This window comes from Echinops telfairi, unplaced genomic scaffold (assembly GCF_000313985.2).
Source record: "Echinops telfairi isolate 266 unplaced genomic scaffold, ASM31398v2 ScPeMD7_1;HRSCAF=3_1, whole genome shotgun sequence".
NCBI lineage: Eukaryota > Metazoa > Chordata > Mammalia > Afrosoricida > Tenrecidae > Echinops > Echinops telfairi.
Genome location: NW_022103897.1, coordinates 5,068,432 through 5,073,528, shown reverse-complemented (window position 1 = coordinate 5,073,528; position 5,097 = coordinate 5,068,432). Strand labels below are relative to the sequence as shown.

General features: G+C 44.0%; 1 non-coding gene across 1 annotated transcript; it reads left to right on the top strand.

Moving 5' to 3' along the window:
- The first annotated feature begins 243 nt into the window (after positions 1–243).
- On the top strand, positions 244–305 carry LOC115869189. Its single transcript, XR_004046051.1, has one exon. It is a non-coding gene; the product is annotated as a U7 small nuclear RNA (small nuclear RNA).
- The last annotated feature ends 4,792 nt before the right edge of the window (positions 306–5,097 follow it).

Genomic DNA, 5,097 nt, shown 5'->3' with positions numbered 1-5,097 from the left:
TTTATATTGAAGTTAATCTTAAAAAATGTTTGAGCTGATACAATGACTACATTTTTTCTTTATTCAGATCATTTTCATTCTCTTGTTTAGTTGTTTTAAGTCTTTCAGGTTGAGCCTGTATTATTTACATAATAAAAACTATTTTAATAAAGAGACATATGTTTCCTGTTTCAAGGAAAACATTTCTACTATTAAGTTGATAAGGTTTTGTTTCATTTTTTAAAGCAAAGAATAAATCAAGATTAGTGTTACAGCTCTTTTAGAATTTGTCTAGCAGGTTTTCTGGTTTTTACCGGAAAATCCCGTTAAAAAAAAAAAGAATAAATCAAGATTTTAAGCATGCTTTGCGATCATTTTATATATTTATACATACACACAAGTATGCACTTATATATTTTTGCAGACTTTCGCATATATATAGATACACAGACACACATATCTATATGTGAAAGTCTGCAAAAATCAACATGGGCATATGTGTGTGCATATATACATGTACATATGTGTGTATGGGGCTTCAGATGGAAAGATAATGTAATTTTTGGACATCCTATCATGTGTGTGTGTTTGTGTACTTGTTTTAATTGTAGGAAATACATGGGGAACCAAACATTTGCCTTTTCAACCTTTTTCTCCAAGTGCAGTTCAGAGACATTTGTTCTCTTCCCCAAGTTGCTGGACTGATAATGTTTTTGGAACACACTTGCTTGCGCACCGCACACACAATTACCAGGTCTAAGCAAACGTCTGTGCTTTGCTGTCCCAAGGGCTGACACCTTGTGGCACAGCACCTAACACCTTCGTTTCTTGGGGTCTCTTCCCAACCTGCCCATTCAATCACTGAAGGATGATTGGCTGAGCCCTGAGTCCATAAACCAACATTATGGAATGCTAACGAGCAATTTAGGTCCGGATATCTCTGCGATTCCCCCCTTCTTTTTACTGCAGTTTCCAGGAAAAGTGCCACAAAGCAATGTGTGGCACTAACAAAGTCAGGAGGAAGGGAATATGAAATTCAGTGCGCAGCATGAATGATTTGCTGTTAGCATGGGGCCCAATAACACGACAAAGCTATAAACTCGGTCGATCTCGATTGCCCAGTTAGGTGGCCGGGATGCAATTTGTCTTTTCTGAAGCCGCCTGCTGCTTGCTAGCTCCATCTCCTGTCACAGCCTATTAGCTCCCCAAGAAAATTGGTGGGAAATTGCCTGCAGATTGTAGGAAATTGCATCTCCCGGCCCTGGAAAAAATGTAGGATAGCACAACACTGACCCTCCCAGAGCAGCTATTAATACAGCAAAAACTGACCTTTGACCTGCTGGGAAACGACTTGGCTATTTGCTGAATAAAGACTGTATTATATGTGGCTGAAGGAGGGTGCAAGTCATTATCCTAGTGAGGCTCACAGCCAACCGGCTTTAGACAGCTTAAATGTTAGTTATAGCTTTTTTGTCCCATTGGTTTACTTGTTTGTTTTAGGTGGGGAGGGTGCGAATGTTCCAACCCTGAACAGAACCCACAGGCGGGTTCATTTGTTTTTGAAACCACCTTTCCGCTGAGTTAAACAGAAAAAGCCAAATTGTCTCTGGGAAATGCTCAAGGACCTCTAAGGCAAAAACCGGACAGTAAATTTGTTGGAGATGAAATCAAAACAAAACAAAACAAAACTCCTGGCAAGAGGAGCACCTCCCGCATGGCTTTGTTTCCCTCTGCTACCTGTGAGTGCACCTGGGGCCTCTCTCTGCACCCCCCCCTCCCCCAATAATGGCGTTGCTCCATTCTATTACTACTCACTGCCGAATGATTTCCTTTATAGACCATCCCCAGAAGTTCAGACATCACGATAATTCAGTGTTCCACAGGGGTACATATTGCGCATATTTGAAGCATCATTAGCTTTATGCTACCAAAAATAAATAAATAAGTAAAGACCCTGACATGATCTTTACAGGTTTGCATTTCTACAAAGAAGGATCTGCACTCTCCCAGGCAGGTGCGTTCTTCCTGAGTGGATCGGATGCCCCTCCTCAACATCATCCCCTTGGCACCTACTCTCCTCCCGTTACTGGGTTGCTCATTTTCATTGCCTTTGGGAGTAAACCTGAAATAAATGGTGAGACACAGGTCATCAGTGCTATAAAGCAGGTAGATTTAAGCCATGTTGACAAGGAGAAATCCCACTCAGGAAAAAGTAAGTCCTCACAGGGGCTCCATATTAATAAATGATTGGAAGAAATGCCCATCCATTCATATTCTCATAATTTAAGATCAACCTTGCTCTCAGTTTTGCTATAACAGCTTCACATCCCCTGTGAACTACAGGAGTGACCCCCTTTATGATTTGCATAGATTAAAAATTGTGGCATGCGCTATCTTGCAGCTTTTCCAGGTTCAAGAGGGTTTTTTTTGTAGGCCCGTACCTTCGTGCTTTTGCTTAGTGCTTCCAGAGAGAGGGAGAGACATGTTGAGCACCCCACAGGATCAGAGAGTCCTGAATTCAGCCAGAGGATTTCGGAGATGCTTTCTGTGCTTTAGCTGGGTGATCTGCAGTCTTAAAAAATGTTTTTAACTTCTAGGGTGTCGGTTTTATTTACCTTTTTAATCTCAAAATGAATGCTCTCTAAGATGCCTTTTGGATTTAAAATTCTGTGAAATGGAGTCAGCAGCTGGGGGCTGGACTGAAGGCAGAGCTGGTGGTCCAAAGTTGAGCACTGTCACCTTGTGGCCTCTCTACTTCTTGTTTCCTGCAGTGACTGTCCTATGGGGAGGGGCTCTGTTTGACCCAAGAATATATTTTGGTCTCTATAAGCCCCCAAGTGGGAACCAGCGAATTCACCAGTCATTATAAATCAGGAGAAGGAGTGTGGAAGGTGCAGCGGTTAAGCACTGGGTCCCTAACTTAACGGCTGACCATTTGAACCCATCCATTGCTCTATGGGAGAAAGGTGTGGCAGTCTGCTTCCCCAGAGAGGACGGCCTTGGAGAATCCCTGGGGCAGTTCTGCTCCTTCCTACAAGGTTGCAGTGAGTAGGATTCGCTTCAGCAACAATGGATTTGGTATACAAGACCACCCCCCAAAAGACATGCTCCCTGGCAGGAAGCATGGAGCTGGTTGGATGGGGCACATGGTGCGGTCATACCACTGAGAAATCTAAGGCCCATCCTAGGAAGGCAGATCCAAAAAACTAAACTCACTGCCATCAAGTCAATGCTGACTCACAGTGACCCCCTCTGGGTTTCTGAAACTGTTTCTGGGAGTAGAAAGCCCAGTCTTTCCCCCCCCACAGCTACTGGTGGTTTTGAACTGCTGACCATGCAGATCACAGTTCAAGGTGCAACCACTACACCACCAGGGCTCCTCTGGGAAGGCAGAAAGGCATTGGAATTTGGTTGGTGGCTGATGTGTTATGTGCCATGAAGCAGTTCTGACCCTTCTCGAACTGATGCACAACAGAACGAAGCACTGCTCAGTCCTGTGCCCTCCTCACAATTGTTATGTTTGAGTCCACTGTTGCAGTATAGACATCAAAAGATGTCTCATTAACCTAAAACCTCTCCACCAGAACAGCAACAGAAGACATGCCACAGGAAAGTATCAAGGTATAACAGGTCGTACACATGTTTATATGCACTATGCAGAATACTTAAGTCCACAGAGGAAGCAAGTCGATCAGAGGTTGCCAGGGGTTGGAGGGAGGAGAAACTAGGAAGTGACTGCTTAATGGACATGGGGGTCTCCTTTTAGGGTGATGAAGATGCTTTGGAACTTCCCAGGGGCGGTAGTTGCATAATATTGTGAATGTACTTCAATGCCTCTTGATTCTTGGTTGTTTGTCAAATGGCTAATACTATGGGAATCTTAATTGGAAAAAGAGAGAAATGTAGTTAAATTTCTGAACAGACGAATACATGCAAGAGGATAGAATTGTTTAAAGTTTAAGATGGAGACCAGCCCTGGCTTGTGTAATTCTTGCTGTAATGCAGAGCACCTTGTCAGTATTCTCATCTGCTTTTATGATCTTCCTCTAATCTGCCTTTCTGATCTTTGTCCACCAGGAGGATGCCTTGACAAGGGATGAGAAATTCTGTTGTGCCAGCGCCATCGCTCGGTAGCTCCAAAGGCCAGTTTTGAGGGATTCCAACACGCAGGTGATTTATATTTTTCTATGAGGTCCTTCAAAATCCAGTTCAGATGGCATGTCTTTTCTGAAACGTTTCCAATTCTTCCAGCGCAAAGGGACCTCGGTCTTCTCTGTAAGAATGGTGGTTACCGCCCTGTTCAAGGCTCAATTCACTTCTTCTGTTGGATTACATTTGTTTGTTTTCCAGAGACATCTTCCAACTTGAAGCCAGAATCACATTCTTCTCACCGCTGTGTCCTCCCAGGAAGCAGGGCCATCCGTGCTCAGTTAGCATTGGTGCTATTGCTCTTGTTTTCTTCCCTGTCAGAAATGTACCTGGAAGAAGTCCACAGCAGCTCTGTCCTTTCTTCAACTTAGCACTCTTGGATTTTCTTTGAAGGACCCACTCTTCTGCATTCTCAGACTTAGTTCTTCAACCATCCCCGTGGGTAGTTGTGTTAGTCTTGGTAGACTAGAGAAACAAATCCAGGGACACTCAACTGTGTGTAAGAGAGAGTTTTATATCCAAGAATAATTGTATATTAAGAAAACATCCCAGCCCACTCCAGATCAAGTCCACAAGTTCAATATTAACCCATAAGTCTGATATTAGCCCATATGCCCGATACTTGTCGATATATTCTTCTACTGACTCACGCAGCACATGCAATGATGCTGAAAGCAGGAAGATCACAGGCCAGAAGGTGAAAAGTCTTGTGGAAGCATCTCAGCTCTGGCGTGGGTCTCCATGTGGCTCCTCCAGCTCCAGGGCTCTGGCTGCTATCAGTGTGACTCCATGTGGCTTGTCCACAGGGATGTGAAGCAGAGAGAGTGTGTGTCCTGCCTCCAGGGAGTAAGACAGGAGTTCCCAGAATTGTCAAGATAAGGCCATGTCCCATCAAGCTCAGAAGCAACAAAGCCCACATGGAAGAAGCACACCAGCCTATGCAACCACGAGGTGTCGAAGGGATCAGGT